At 39.4% G+C, this 17,041-nt stretch overlaps 1 long non-coding RNA gene across 4 annotated transcripts in view; it reads right to left on the bottom strand.

The window, feature by feature from the left end:
- Nucleotides 1-9,249, bottom strand: part of LOC114114910 (uncharacterized) — a 40,382-nt gene extending 31,133 nt beyond the window's left edge. For 3 of the 4 annotated variants that reach the window (XR_003589477.2, XR_003589479.2, XR_009600923.1), the window contains exon 1: nucleotides 9,182-9,249. This is a non-coding gene — a long non-coding RNA (uncharacterized LOC114114910). Of the gene's footprint in view, nucleotides 1-15; nucleotides 84-9,181 lie in introns of all 4 variants that reach the window. The other variant, XR_003589478.2, reaches the window with a different exon arrangement.
- Between the last annotated feature and the right edge of the window lie 7,792 nt (nucleotides 9,250-17,041).

Below are 17,041 nucleotides of genomic sequence, written 5' to 3'. Positions count from 1 at the left end.
GTTCAAACCTCATACCTTCTTCCAAACAGGAAATTTCTCCAGCCCTATATCCAGAGCTTATCTTATGGTTGTTGATTTGTGATCTGAAAAAAAGAGATGTTCTAGCCAGTAAAATTGGGAACAAAATTTACTTTCTCTTTCCTCCAGCCTTCTTTTCAATACCCAATCTTCAAAAGATGGACAAAGTCTTCATTGTCCATAGGAGGTGGTAGTTACTGAATTCCAGTGGTAAAGCATAGGAAATTATTATTTTAAAAATCCATTAGTTAGTTACTGACAAAATTTAGTGCCCCAAACCATATAACTACTAAAAATATTTTTATGTCACTGACTTTAACTTTGATTTTATTTTCCTTAAGGGCAAAAAAAGTTTACCATTTTCCTTTTTGTTAAGGCAAAAATTTTTTTTCAGCACATGGAAAATAGAATTCCTGCTCCAAATAGTTTGTATGTACATATTAATAAAATTTATTAATGTTCTGTGAAACATGGGATTCTCTTTCCTGAAACAGTGGATTCATTTGGGCTTCTACTGCAAGACAAGAATTTTATTTATGGTGTCTTACATTTTGTGGAATTCCAATTTCTTAAACCTTTTCATTCTTGGTGACAAAAATTATTGATAAACCTTTCATAGAAAGAAGTAGCTCTGATACCTACTTTCATTAGCATTAATGTGTCTTTCTATTTCTTACTCTCTAATTTGAATAATTAATTTGTGTTCATTTTAAATTCTTGGTTGTTAGCAAAGGCATCCAACCCTAGTACCCATCACCCAGGGAGTGTGCATCCTATTTAGGGGTGCATTTCTGCTCCTTTGAACAATGAATATTTTGTGTGGATACTGTAGTCACATATAACTAAGTCCTAGCCTTCCTACACTGTCTTGACAAACAAAACAAAATCCTGACTGTAGCCCAGAAGAGAAATATCTCTGGGATTTCCTCTCTCTCCAGTAACAGTACTGCAATCTTATAAGCATTTATTTAAAAGAGTTTGAGAATCTATTTCTAAGGCCTCACAAGAACCCTGATTACTGAATTCTATTTGGTATACCAAATAAAAAGAAGGAAAAGAAGAAAAAAAAAAAAAAAGAAAAACCACACACACTGCCATTAATTATACTGTAAACATTTAATAAATATTCTTTCTTTCTATCCTTTACCCTTTTCAAAAGGAAAGGTGGTAATTTACATCTATTTTGCCTCTTTCCACTCATTGTTTTATTTCTTTTCTTTCTGGCTTTCTTTTACTTCTGTAGAAAAGAGGTGGACATGTTTGAGAAGATAGAAATGTTTACTTAGTACATTTTTTTTTTTTCATATAAAAAAAACAGCCTAGGCACTTTCTACTTTGTCTTATGACCTTTGTTAAACCTCTAATTCTGGAAGCTGCATTTTAATTACAAAATATTGTAAAGGGAATACAGTAGGAATACACAACCCTTGATTCTCAGCCAAATGAGAGAATTTAACAGCAATGTATGGTTGCTGGAATGGTTATGTTTGGGATCCATATGCATGTTCAACTCACACATTCAGGCAGTGCAATAAAGCAGGGGAAAAACAGCTGATACACAAAAGGGACCGTCTAGACAGTACCCCATCAGTCTGGCTAAATTTGGTGCTGGCATTCCCAATGGGATTGTAATATAATTGTTCTGGTGTCTGCGTTCATTCCCCCTGTCAAACACCATTCCAAATATACATCCTTCTCCCCCCAACCCTATTTCTTCCATAAATATGAAGCCCAAACTGTGCCATGCTAGAGAGGGTGTTGTTAGATGGCCCAACATTAAGAAAATGTTATAATTAAGCAAAATCATGTTATTTAATTCCTTTAAAAAAAAATCCTCCTATTACTTTTTAACTCCAAATAGAATTAATTTCAGGCCAATTTAAATAATTTAAATTAGAACATGAAAAAAATTTTAATGCAAATACAAATAATCTTGAAATACTGAGCACTTTAGATGAAAGCAAATAGGCCTTTTTACCCCTTTATATTTATTAACCTCTGTTAGAAAATTTAACAGAAATCAGAGATGTGAAAGTGTAATGATGGACATGGATCATAAATTCTAATGAATAAAAAGCTAATGAAAAAAATGTTAAGCAAAAGCACTGAAAAAATGCAAATTGTATATTTTTTCTTTCTTGGGTTTAAAAGCCATAATATTTTTTTCTCTCTAAACATCTTTTGAAAGTTAAATTTCTGTTAATTTATATAGGAATTATTTCTGAATTATATTTGATTTTTAAAAAAGAGAAACCAGAAATATTTATCCACTGATTTGCAGTAACTATCAATTAATATTTTTAGAGATATTCTGGTTTAAGACATCAGGAAAATGAAAATCGCTATTTACAAAATAAAATAAAAAAGCCCAACATTAAAATGAAAATGCACAGATCATTGACAAAGATGCTTATAATTTAAAAACTTTGGCAGCACTGAAATTAAAGCTGTGAGAATCCCTTTTTATGGTAAGGAAAATGCAGATTTTAAGATTGTTGTATAATAGCCAGATATACTTATTTTATTTTCTAAAGTGTCACTTCTGGGTATTGTTTAGATGTTAAAATTGACTAAGAAATGTTTTTTAAAAACCTTTTATTCTTTCAACTCCACGAAAAATTATCTTGGGAAAGAGGTTGAGCTGTTTGTTTTGTTATGTTTTTTTAATTGTGGGCTTATATTTGTACTTCTGTTTTGGAGGTTAGTAATCCTTTCCTGATCCTGTAAACAGAAATTTGTCTCCCATCTTAGTGATTCTGAGATGCCAGATTACAATCCCAAGTGAGTGAAGAAAGTCTCCCCACCCCCACCAGGGACCACTCTAACTAGAGCAAATTCAAAGCAAATACTTCAGGCACTAGATCCTGGCTTTATCCAACTTCAGGAGCTGAGGCAAGCCCACCAACCAAAGCAGGGCACACAAGAAATGGCTGTTCCAGGAAGAAGCAAGACACAGGGCCTCAACTCGCACAAAGACGGAGCGCAATTGCACAGAAAATCACCACCAAAGGGATCGGGAAATACCCAGATACATTTTGCAGAGATGTCTTCAAATTCTCATGTGGGAAATGAAAGATTAAAGATTATAAATATCTTTAAATTTTGATGTGGAAAAATGAGATGAAGAGATTGTATCCTTACATTTTTAATTTAAAAAAATAGTGATTTCATTTTTTTTTTCCTTCTCTTGTATGAAATTCTGACTTTGCACATGGGTACAAGAAACACAGTCATTAAAAATAAGACAACATAGTGATGATATGTGAGCAGTGTCTGCCTGAAGCTGGGTGGTTTGCTTGTGACTGTTTTTCATTCACTTTATTTATTTATTTTTTACAATATGTACTGGCAGAAAGTGAAAGAAAGGCACACCATAGGCTCTTTGAGATGAAACAGTGTAGCCAAATCTGAGTTTCAGACTTGGTTTTCAAACTATGGAAGAATATCCTCTGAGACCTCTTAGGTCTTAACTGGATTAAAATGAATATATTTGTGCTCTGGCTCTTTTCAGCTAACTAATGTGCATGTGAATTGATAGTGTGCGAGGGAGCGGGTGAGAGCAAGTGTGTGTGACACAGGGAGAGGCTGCGGGCTCCGGGCGGAGGGTGACTGTGAAGGAGCGTGCAGGACGGTGTGGGCTGCCTCCAAAGAGGGAGAGAAATGAAAATTAGCAGGCCCTGGGCTCCGGTGCGTTTTGTCTTGACGGGAGCCAGAAGAGAAGCTTGGTTGGGAGATGAGGAGGAAGGAGAGGGGTGGGGGTAAAGAGAGGGTGGAGAAGGGGGTGTGGCGTGTGTGTGTGTGTGTGTGTGTGTGTGTGTGTGTGAGCTGAGGTTTCAGTTATGGCTGAGCTTTGGGGTTTTGTTTTGTCGGTTCCTGGCATAAACAGACTGGAATTTCAGTTTCAGGTTAGAGTGTGTGCAGAGGGGTGCTTGTCGAAGTTTCTTTTTCTGGCCCTTCACTATGGTTGCTGCTCAGAACATTACTGCTGCTACAGAGGGGGTTTGGGGGGAGCAGCCAGGGATGCTGGTCTGTCTGCAGCTGCCCCTCTCACACTTGAATAAAAGAACTTTTTTTTTTTCCAGGGGTAGGGGAGCTGTGAATACCTTTCCCAATAAGAGATGAGGCATATTGAAAACTATATTAAATTACCCTGATTAACAATTTAGCCACGAACAGGGGAGCTTTGGGAGATCTCTATAGGCAGGACTGGGGGCTATTCATGCCAGCAGCTAAGAGGTCGAAAGGTTTCTGAAGTTCACAGGCTCAGAGCCTTTGTTATGCTAACAGACAATCTCAAATCAGCTGCCTAGTGGAGTGTGAAATATAAATGATTCCTTGAGAACTTCCAATAAGTTGTCACTCTTGCTCTCCAAATACCAGGACAGGCTGCTAATTTCTAGCAGGCCCTTTTGCAACATGGCTAGCCCTAAATGAATGCCTTTGTAGTTCAAATAATCTTTTCAAGGGAGCTGTCCTATCTTCATAGCCCAATGCATCTTGGTTTTGACTATTAAATGAAAATCAGGGCTCAGCAGTGCTTGACTTTTCCAATCGCCCGACGTTTGGGAAGGGTGGTGGCAGCTCTCATGCACAACAAGTTAGCACCCACTGCAGGAGGCTGGGGCATTAATAACAGCCGAGACCCCAGGAGCTACCCCAACTCTCACCCCCAACTCCCTACCGGGAACAATGCTCCGGGAGAGATTTACGTGGTTTCCCTCAGGCTGGACTACCTTCTTCTTTCAACCACACCAACATTTCTCTGATTTATGAACCCTCTGTCCAAGAGGACGGCCAGCTGACCTGCCAACATCTGACTGGTCACTTCGAAGCATCAACTTTGGAGAGGGAGGTATTCATTCTTCAGGGCAGGAGAGGCCAAGGGGAAGACGGCAAGGTGTGTGTCCAGGCCATACCCCTAGTATCAGATGCGTGTGGATATTATTTTCATCATTTGCCCATAAGAAGGATATAAACATAGCTTATGATCTTGAGTGTGACCTTTGAGCATGTCCAGATGAATAAAAAAAAAAAAAAAAAGGCCCTGGCACTCTGAGTCTGAATTACAAAGCTTTTTAAGTAAGGAAAACCACTCCCCAGACAAGCTGGGGGGAGTGAGACTGAGAATGTATGTGAGAGAATATGCCCAAATCAAACATTCTAGTAAGAAAGGACAACGCTAATTTATACAAATAAAGGAAACACGAAAGAAAGAGGACAGAGACCAAAGGCAATGAGAAATCCATCTGCATCAGTCTTCACAGAGGAAGGGATAAAACCTTTACAGTAATACCTTGAGACCTAAAAATTTGGGAATTTCTGATTCCCATGTCCTTGACTTCTTTACTGAAATGCAAAAAACTCCATGATATCACAGAAGTGTCTGCTTTTTTCCAAACAGAGCAGGTTTGATTTTTGGCAAGGAATGGAAAAAAAAAAAATCAAATGGACTGCATTTCTTAATATATTCTTAGGGTAAGTTTATAAGCATGTAAATACATAGAAGCAGTATGTTTTAATACACCCTTAGGTAACTTTATAAAGCTTGATGGTATAGCTGTACAGAAAATCAAGGACATTGATCACCCTTCATCATCTTCTTCCTCTCACTACAATGATTTACAAGTGTTACTAACCACAATGATTTTAAAATATTACTTCAAAAATGATTGGGGAGTTCATTCTGATTGGAATAGAAACTGATTTAAGTAAATACTTTTTTTGCCTTAGGTATAGTTAGATTTACAACTATATATTAAAACATTAATTAAATAGAAATAAATGATGGTGTAATGTGTTCCAGTTTTGAAATCATCTAGCTTATATGTTTAAATCTTGTTTGTTTTTTAAAAGCAAGAATACAGCATACAATGGTAAAAGACTCTGGGATTCGACTTAGAGAATTTAGCTATCAGAATAGGAGAGCGTTTAGGATTCAGATTTTTGTTTCAGACCCTTATGTGTTTTGCCCAGTAAACCAATCTGCAAATACTATTGACTAGAAAAATGAGTTCAGATTACTGACACTAAACAAGTAAAAGTTTGTGGTTTCTTCGGCCAAATGCCAGAATTAGACAATAATTCGTTATTGATCTACTCACACCCTTTTCAGAGGGACTTAGGATCCTGGTCACCCTTATTTCAGAGACAGCAGAATGACTGGCTTCAGGGGCACATCTCATTACACAAAACTGAAGGCAACCCAGAGCTGAAAGTTCAACAGAGACAACATAACTTGCTTAAATTTAACTTTTCACCCACCCCCTTTTCATTTTTAAAGTTAATTAATATTAAACTGTCAGTATCTAAGTTATTGACACATGCTGGACATTCAAAGGGGAAACACCTTCCCTGTGCTTCCAAATACTTATTTTTACCACTTCCAAGGGTCCTCTCTCTTTCTGTCTTTAACACATCAAAACAGGGAAGAAAGCGCTTTTGTGTTATAACTACAGAGAAAACATTTGAGAATGTGTCAATGCTGTGAATACCAGCACCAGTTTGGGGGTTGGTTTGTTTTTCCCCCTGCCGGGGTATTTCTTTTCCCTTTGCTTTTGAGTCTTTAAACTCTGGCCACTTTGAGAAAAAGCAATGGTTGAAATGAAAAGTTAGGACAAATTGCGTTAAACCTGTGTGTTGCCAGAATATGAGCGTGATGAAAGCAGTATTGGGACGTGGCAGAGCTGAGCAGCTCTCCACACACAGAAAATTAAAATAAAATAACAAATAGAAGCTGGTCTTTTAATTCTTCCTGAAATACTTCAGATCTAAGAGAAAGGGAATTCCTGTTTAAAAAAGCAAGTTTCTAGGGTTGCCACTGCTGCATAGTGGGGGTATCTGAATGTGTGTGTTTGTGTGTGCACATGTGAGTGTGTGTTTGGGGAGAAAAGAAAGAATGGGGAGGAGGAAGGGCAGATAACTTTACTGACATATTAATTCTTTAGATAGCAGTAAATGAATGGTCCAAATAGACATTTGTTTCCCTTAATAGGTTTTGTACAGGTCTCTTAGAAGCTGTGGCATATGCTTCATTTATGTGTATATTTATTTAGAAGGATAGAGAATAATAGGTGTAGTTTGTCTATAGTCGCAGTTATTATTTAAAGTCCAAAGAGGTTACAACTTTTTTCTACTCCAAACACAGATACAAAGGTCTCTTGTACATGCCTCCTGCATTATGTTGAAGGCCAATTAAAAATGAAGATAATATTCTAACTATCGAGCTTTGGGAAGAGGAAGAAGGAGGCTAAAAGGCAAAAGGACTCCAAGATGGCTGCCTCTTCCTTCTTTCCCTCCTCTCTGCCTGTTTTCCACACAGAAATTAATATAATATTTTGTTTAGAAATCACACTGTGGGTCACTTGTAAATGAGGCAGTCTCTGAAGCACCAACATCTGCCTAGAATACTCTCATGATGCCATCAAGGTATGGAGAGAGCTTAAAATGCAAACATTCAAATGTATTTAGATTTGTATATAGAGACTGGACTCACACACATACACACTTGAACGTGTGAACAACACACACAGCTGCAAAAGGAATAAAAGGCCGAAATCCTTCTTAATTCTTAGGACAGAAGGGCAAAGGAGGGCGCCAGGCCACCACCCTCCTCCCCAAAGGATCAAAAATGCACTGTTCATGGTCTGGATTCGATTTTTTAAAAAAGATATATCTTAGTGATGACTCTCTCATTAGGCGGAATTCTGAAGTCTGTGGAGACAAGATTTCCATAAATTATCTCTCTAACTCATCTCATGCTGGTGCAAAATGCAAAGCTAAAATTGTTTTCCTTTTAATTTTTTTACATTAAAAAAAAAGTGTACCATGCTAACCAGCTTTCTGACTAACATGTTAAAGGCTTAAGAGCACTAGTAATTACTGCTATTAATTATAATAAATACATATTCTCAATCATCAAATCCCACCCGTAAAGCTAAACTAAAATAATGTTGGGAATAAATAAAGGTATATTTGGAGCTTTATAACAGATTTATAGCAGGTTTTCTGTGTAGACTGGAGTGCACTAAGCAGAGAACAAAGCAAATGGTTTAGTTCCTATAGGAAATATATTAAAAAGGAAAAAAAAAGAAAAAAACCCACAACCCTTTATCTAAAAGCCATCAGGGACAAGCACTCAATACAAGTTAACAAGCAGGAACTGATAAGATAACATTTATATGAGGTCAGAAGTCAAATGCCAGTCAAAGGCTTTTAACCTCTTGGGTCATAAACAGGAATAGTTAAAAGTGAGAGGTAGTTATTTATCGGATTTTAAGGGTACCTGACCATTGCCAGAGAATCACCGATGATGAAACTAATTAGGATTTATAGAAAAAGAACTTTGTAGCTGTTCAAAGAAAATTAACCTAGAAACCCATAATTCTTCAATTGGTAGGGAGAAAAACAAACAAACAAAAAAATCCTTCTTTTTGAGGGGAAAATAAATCTAGCAATTTAAATAGATTTGGTAACAAAATCTCTCAGAAACAATAACTTATAGCTAATGTACATATTGATTAATATATGGTGAAAAATATAACTTATAAATTCTGTAGTAACCATCCAACAACAAAAATAAGCATTGCATAATTTATTTCCAATTTTTGATCTTTTTCTTTTACTCCCCTCGCAGAGCTCCTAAATTAGACAGAATATAACTCTGATACCACAGTCCTTCTTGCTCTCAGAATGCCATCATTTATAAATTGAAAAATATATATATATATTCTAATAGCTATCATTTTAAAGCATCAAAATATCAGAACTACCTAAATTTTTATCTTAATCTACCCAGAGAAACAGATGTCTCTTCTTTATTTGCGGTCAGAATATTTTCCTTTGTTTTGGTTTTTGTCCTTTTTTGTCTTTTCTTAGGCTTATATTCCAAACTCCCAAACAGTTCCTGGTCCCAGAGTCCAGGCTGGCTTCTATTTTCAAAGCATACCACCTCCCTTTTTTTCTCTTTTGCAATAAAAGAAAGCAGATCTAGATATTTCTTTCTAGAGAGAAATAGAGGGATTGTTGTTAGGCCCTGCTAAGGCCCACTGTTTCTTTAAACAGAGTCCACAATACACTAGGCGAACATTGTGGATTTAAAATGCTTTTAAATATTTATCAGAAGTATTTTATCATCATATTCAAATGACACCTGGAGTGCACTCACCTTTATTGACAATCTCTGTTCTGAAAGTCCATTTGCTTCCTTAAAGCCCCCCAAGCAGAACAAGGACTACCCGTTTTCATTCAGTTAATGTTTAGTAAAAAACCAAGCAACCTTAATCAGCATGCTGATTGCATCGTCAACTAACAAATAATTTACTACTCTGAGCATTGCATTCCATTAAAAGCTCATTAAATTTTCTGTTCTCCAATGGGAGGTTTAGCTTTTGAACTGCATGCTTTTGCTTTGAATGATCATTTATTCAATTTTTGCAAAATGTTGTGTGTGTGTTTTTTTTTCTAAAGTATAGGTGAGCATTTCAATACCTATAGACTGCAGACACATGGAAACACAGCCCAGGGCTTGAGAAGGTTCCATTTGATTTATAAACTCTGTTTCATAAAAATTCAACATAATCTCTTGCACTTTTAGGAAATCCTGAAATCACTGGGTGTATCTGTGGTGTTGTGTGATGCAAAGATAGTCTCAAATATTAATACAGAATATAAAATAGTAAATAGCTCTTTAAAGCTTAAATTTCCCTTTTCTACGTATTAGTTATTGCTGTTTTTATTATTTTTAGCCTTATAAGTAGCTGATTTCTACTGATTCAAAAAGGATCATGACACCACAAAGCCCTTACCGTATTTGATGCCAAACTTAATACCTCGGGTGTGTGTATGTGGGGGTGGGGGTGGGGGGCCGAGGAATCCACATTTTCAAGGGTTTACCCTTTTTTTACAAACTCAGAATCCCCTGCATTATTTTCATGCCCAGACTCCTCTAGGAAAGAGTATGTTTATTATTTTTAATTTAGGGAAATGTAGGAAAATCGCCAGCCCCCCAATTAACATGCATCTTTGGATTGCTAATTGTGCTCATTGCAAATTTGGGTCATTTTGCATGAGTGACTCTAATGTAGGGCTGAGATTGCCACGCAGCACAGTGGATTCCTGATTCCCCGCGCTAATCCTGAGCTCGGTGATTGTGTCAGGTGCAGCTCTGTATGCTCTAGCAGCTGGCTCATCCTCATCAATGCAAATAAGGCAACTCCTACAATCAGAGCCGTGCGAGTGTGAGGCCTGATTGCTGAGGGCAGGCTAAAGCACTACACAGACTCTCACTTTCAAATCACGCTAAGTGACGAGACAACCGCAGTGTCCCTCTAGTTCAAAATCAGCCTTTGGAAAACAAAACAGGAAGAAGAGGACGGCTACAAAGAAGAGGCAAACCCCAGTGTTTGGGAAATGGACTTGTTTAGATGGGCTTTATTTAGGTGCAGAGATAATGTAAAGTGTATTTCAACAAATAATTCTTTAACTCCTACTCTGGGCAAGATACTTTAAGGACCGCAGGGGGTGCAAAGTTGAGGGAGACACAGGCCCTGCCTTTGTGGAACCCTACCATTTGATGGCAGAAGATTGAAAAAAATTAAGACAATAGCAATTATTATTAAGGTGCAGTCACCAAACTCTTAGATGAAAAGACCACAGAACGGATGTTTCCAGGAACTGCTTAGAGGTGGCACTACGGCATAGATGTGAAGAGCAAGATGTTGGAAGCTGAGGGTTCAGATCCCAGCTTTGTCCCCTACATGCTCACCTTTCTACCACCTTCATGGCGTCCTCTGCAAAATTCCAGTGACACCTGCACCTCGTAGGGAACCTAGAGGGAGGAACTGAGGTGACACACAGAAGCATGTTTGCCATAGCGCTTGGCACATAGTAAGTGCTCAGTAATGTCGGTTGTGGTTATTGCTATTTCTTCCTTAACCTACAAAGGAGGCGGGAGGAGGAAATCCAGAATTAGCAATGTGCCACAGTTTGAAGGCATTTATTTGATCTGGTTCTAAATTCCCATTTTACATGGAGCACTTACCCTGTGGAAGTGAAAATACTGTAAATGCGAAAAAGCCCTGCACCTCTCAGTGGTGTCTGGACAGCCCCGGCCACTGGGAACATGAAGGAGAGAACAAGAAATCCCTGCGCGGTGCCTTTTCTTCTTTTCCAAACACGTGTGCAGACTTCCCCTGCATTTCAGCCCCACCCTCTTTATTTTACTGCCTAATCTATAAAGGAGGATTAACAGCAACATGCTGCTTTGGCATAGAGCAGATTCTGGGTGAGGACCTGTAGGTAGGGTTTAATGAATACAATTTTCTAGGACTGTGAGTGCATATTTTTAGCGACACGCTGGGCTCCAGCGCTGGCTCTTGAGACACATGAACAGATCCTTTGATCAGACTTGGGTGTTTCTCCAAAAAGAACCTCTTTCAGAAAGTGCTTGGGGGGGAAGATGTCTTCTGTTGCCCCTACTCTTCATCGGCAGTCGGTAGATTTGGATCTCAGATAGCTGGTCCCCATCAGTGGCATGGTGACACTGAGATGCACTGTTGTGAGAAGCGTGGGGACCTCGGGGCTGGGACCAAACCAGTTGCTTACTAAAGGAAATGGTGTTGAAGTGTGCCTCACCATCCTTCCCCCTAGGAGAGTAGGCCAGAGGTAGTTAACCTTCCCGGGGGAGGCTCAGCCTAGACAACATCATAGACACCATATACCCCCTGGAGTTACCACACAATAAAACCGCTTCCTTTGCCAAACACAAAGAATGGTCTGGAGTTGGATATTAGCAAACAGCAAACCATATAAAAGAAGAGAGGGACGGGGGGAGGGACAAGGGAGAAAAGGAGAATAGGAAGGAAAGAAGGAAAATGACACGAAGAGAAAGCATAAAATAAGATCTCTTTCCTGCTTTCGTTTGCCAGGGAGAGGGCAGCTGTCCAGTGTTGTCTTGATTTCAGCCAGTGCCATGATGAGGATGGGGGAGGCTGCAGAAGAAGGGATTTTGAAGTGATGCCAAGCAAGGCAGGGATGAGGCTCCAGGTCTTGTGGCAATAGCTGTGACTTGAAGACCTTGGCCTGGGGACAGCATGATCAAGATGGTGAAGTGATTTGATCTCTTACATTCCCTGCTCAGGACCCTCTCCTTCTCTTTCTAATAGGATTAACAGATATTTTCCTAAGCAGAAATCAAAATGTGTCAAATCATCTGAGACAGTCAATTTGTTCACAATGCCAACATTCTTGCAGTAGGCATGCAGCACTATTCAAAAACAGTTTCATTTCAAGAGATACGATGCCGGGGAGAGGTAAACATTTATCTTCATAATCTTACACTCCTTTCAGACTGCTTAATTTTTCCCAGTGATTTTCCCCTCCTCTTTCACTCCACCCCCAGGCTCAGCTTCAAAACACGTTGTACCAGGAAAAAAAAAAAAAAAAAAGACATGACTTCCCAGAGGATTCGGGTCTCAGTGATCCTGATGATGTAACGTGTGCTCTCCATTATTCCTGGGAGCTCCCTGAGTGTGTTCCTGCATCCTGCCTCACAGCTTCCCTCGTTTGCCTCACTTACATATCCTCCTCCAGCACCTGCAGAGGTTGCCTCCACCCCTTCCTCCCTTCTCATCCCAAGTTATCAGGACTCCTGCCCACCTTACCCCACCCCCACTCTTTCTTCTTTTATTGTTATTATTGCTATTATCCTTCCCTCCACCAGCACGGCCCTCTGCGGCTTCTCCTTAGGGAGGCATTAGGTTGCCTTCCTTTGCGCTACCTTAAAACTGCTGGTCCTCCTCCAGCTCCCTTTGAATACCGGACCAGGGTCACCTTTGGCACAATGAATGAGTGTACTTAGAGTGGGGTTCCAGCTTCACATTGCTTGCATTCCTGAGACTCTCTTGTATCTTCATTCCCCCCTCCTCCTTCCTTCTCATTGAGACCCCATAAGATAGCAGCAATTAGAAGCACTGAGATGAACAGAAACAACAGCTACTGGTATGTTTTATTCTTGAGATCTGAATAGTAGACATTTAGCAAGTAGAGTAAAATCTCATCCCCTCCCCCCCTTTTTTTTTTTTACCATTTGTATATTCAGTGTACATGTGTAGTTTATTTTTAAGTGGATTGCTGACAGTATTTTCTGTAATAACATGTTTTCCATTGATGTATTTCACATGTCTATTTAACGATCATGCTCTATGTGATCATGGTGTCAAAATATAATGAATGGGTCCACTCTACCTAGAAAGCCCTCTCCACCATCTTCCCTTCCCACCTGTTAAAATCCTACCCATCCAGTAGGATCCAGCTCACAGTGAAATCTCTGGGCAGTTGTCCCAGATCCTCCCGGGAGAATTCTTCTCCCTCCCTTGCGACTCCCATTGGGAGTATTGATGCCTCTGCTCTGACTGGAGTCTGCTTTGAAATTCAGCTATTGTTGATATATGTCTACAAAACTGGATTATGAGGTGGAGGACAAAGAACTCACGTCCTCCTTTCTGGACCCTCTGCCACTCCTAGGAGGGTACCTGGCACAGCAGAGGGGCTCTATCACCTGAGGATGACGTGTGGGTGACTGCCTGACTTTTGAGCCTGGGAAAAGTCCACCCATTTGTGGTCCCTCTGGATCCGAGGTACACTGGACCACTCCTAGCCCACTTCTCCCGCCCCATTTCCACTTACACTCGACAGTGATCTTGAGGCTTTCCTACATTAGAATTTTTAATATTTTTTCATCTAAATGCTCATCTTTAGTAAATATATAACTAGATGGATTGTGAAGTGAGAGAATTAAAAAGTGCTATCTTATATCTGAACGAATAAATCATTTATATTAGCTCTTCTGTTTCTAGGCTGGTCTGGTGTTGGCAACAAATACCAGGGCATCAGTACTCTCTGACATGGTGGATTCATTAATTTATTATTTTTTTAGTGCTCTGACAAGTTGTTTACTGTAAGCCAAATGTCAATTAGCATTGGCCTGAAAAGGAGTTGCTGTGCTACATGTGTTTGTATTTAGCTTTCAAGTCATCCTGATTATTTTGGCTTTTATTTGCACAACATATTTATCTTCAAAGACTCACCACCACCACCACCACACACACACACACACACACACACACGAATCCTACTTAAATTTTTAACATTTTCTTAAAACCAAACCTTGTTGGCAACCCTATCATTTTAGTATTGAATTTTTTTCTCCTGATAAGGCAAATGACACTTTAGCCTTAGTTAATGTAAAGCAGGAAGGTGTTAATCTCATTTTCAACATGTCAGCTCTCCCAGGTAGGGTATTAATACGCAAGATCCCCTGCTGGCAGACTCAACAGAATCTTTCTGGCTGTGAAGTGAAGTCCAAACCTGGTAATTTTTGCTTTCTATTATTGTATGTGCTCAGGTCTATTTCATCCATTGAAAAAGATATATCAGTAGCTAAATGCATATACAGAAGCAAAGAGATGTTTGCAAACTATTGACTGAACTCTGTACTCAGACACTCTGATAGGTTTGTTTTAAAATAGTCACACACTACAGATGCTGGGAAAGACTGAGGGCAGGAGGAGAAGGGTGCAACCGAGGATGAGATGGTTGGATGGCATCACTGACTCAGTTCAGTTCAGTTCAGTGCAGTCACTCAGTCATGTCCGACCTTTGTGACCCCATGAATCGCAGCACACCAGGCCTCCCTGTCCATCACCAACTCCTGGAGTTCACTCAGACTCACATCCATCGAGTCAGTGATGCCATCCATTTGAGCACACTCTGGGAGATAGTGAAGGATAGGGAAGTCTGGTGTGCTGCAGTCCATGGGGTCACAAAGAGTCAGAGACAATTTAGCGACGAAACAACAGACATTTAGGTATGTTTGACGATAAACAGCAACTAGGTAAGGCATACTTAAAAGACTTATGTCTTACTTAAGTAAGGCATACCTAAAAGCTCTATGATTTTACATCAGAAGACTCCAGCCCAATGTCACCCTTCGCTTAGTTTCCTTTGCACTCTTTAAAACAATAATTGTGAAGAATTAAACAAGGAAAAGTATGGACTATGTTGTAGGAGTTATTATATAATTCCATGTCCCACAGGAAAAATGTATATTCTTGAAGTAATATGGGAATCGAACTTTTTATTTACTTTTTGGTCAGGGTGTAGATATGAAAGAAAAGTTTTTCATGGTACTGAGTTGGTACAGTGTTAAGAAAATTTGTTTCCCACAGAAATTATTAGGAGTTTGAGGGGTTTGTCCTACTTACTCTATTCTTACAAACGCTAAAGGGAGTTAAGTTTTCTTATTTGTAAATATGATTAATAGATCTTAAAGAAAATGTCACATGGTTCCAATTAGAATTGGCATTTTAAGCTCACATGGGAATGAGATTTTATGTGGTTTCTTAAAAAAGTTGTAGATAAATAGATTATAGATATTGATGAATTGTTAGTTCACTTGAACTGAAAATATGAAAGAAGAAAGACTAAAACCTGTTGATGCCATAGGCAAAAAAAAAAAAAAAATCATTTTACAGGGATGGGCCAGGAAGGGTTGTGGTTGTGGGTCAAAAGGCAGGGCGGGAAGCACACAACCAAGGCTTCCAGCAAGTTGAAGAGAGGCTGGCGAGGAGAAAGTGACAATGACACCAAAGAGGTTGACTGCGGCACACGTCCTCCCACTCGGTAGCAACAGGTTCCTGCTTTGTGGCTGGGACAAGTGTTATTCTGCCCACTTTCCAGGGCTAGAAACACAAGTGCCAGAAACAGACTCCTCTGAGTCATGCTGAGTTATGAGCAAGCCCCAGCCCCTGATCCTGTGATTCTTCTTCCTCCTCCTCCTTTTTTTTTTTTTTTTTTTTCAGTTTGAGTTGGGGTCTTAAAAGCTGTGGAAGGAATGGAAGAAAGATGAACCAAGAAGATGGGAAATAAAGACAAGAGCATCACAGAGCAATTTGGAGCTGTCACGTGTATCCAGAAACATAAGGTGGAGAAAAAGTGAAGGGATGTTTTTTTTTTTTCTTTTACTCCTGTCCAAGCTAATAACATGCACAATGACTCTTTTTATGCATCTCCTGTCTGTACATATTTTCCCACACAGCATTCTATAGTTATATAATTCATTTCCTTGCCCACTGGGTCAATACTTTATCACTTTACCAGTTTCTTTTTGTAATAGCTTTTTATACTCCTTGCCAGTGAAGGTGTACCCCCAGAAGAAGAGGATGACAAAAGGAAGGAGAAGGTGGGCAAGAGAGGCCTGGTAAGCAGGATCGCTGTTACAGCTACATCTCGATTGTTCCATTTCCCCAGTGGGCGTGATTATGCATTTCCCCTTAAGCATGAGCCCGTGCTATTTTCTGTGTTTAGCTTTTACCTGGAACATGGATGAACTCACTTAAAAGTAAAACAGGATTATACTCTAGCATTGTTCATTGCAACCACGTAGCTCATATTTTATATATTGCACCTTACATCTCCTTCTGCAAATGTAACACAGTTATAACCTGTATAATTTGTATCATTGTTGACATTTTGATTTTGTTTGCAAACAGTTCAGTACAATGTTCACTGAAGATCTTAAACCTCACAGATTAGCAGTCTTAGAGTAAGATGAGGAAATAGCGGGAGAAAATAAATCATCAAAGCAATTAAATGACTTGCAAGGGATCACACAACTGTCTGAGTCTAAATTAGAAACCTGGACTTTTACTCTAGGCTTTGCATCGCACACATTCCTTCCCAGATTCAGTTCGGTCAGTGCTAAGTGCCACAGAGGATTGCATTGGAGTTCCATGCTCATGGGCGTATTCTTTTAGTAGGGCATGTTCCAAATAGTTCTGGGCTTCCCTGGTGGCTCAGTGGTAAAGAATTCACCTGCCAATGCAGGAGCTGCAGGTTTGACCCCTAGGTCAGGAAGCTCCCCTCGAGAAGGGAATGGCAACCCACTCCACTTTTCTTTCGTGGGAAATCCCAGGAACAGAGGAGCCTGGCGGGCTACAGTCCATGGGATCACAGAAGAGTCAGACAT

The sequence above is a fragment of the Ovis aries genome, chromosome 5, assembly GCF_016772045.2.
Source record: "Ovis aries strain OAR_USU_Benz2616 breed Rambouillet chromosome 5, ARS-UI_Ramb_v3.0, whole genome shotgun sequence".
NCBI lineage: Eukaryota > Metazoa > Chordata > Mammalia > Artiodactyla > Bovidae > Ovis > Ovis aries.
The sequence above is the reverse complement of the archived record's forward strand: the minus strand, read 5'-3'. Positions and strand labels throughout refer to the sequence as shown.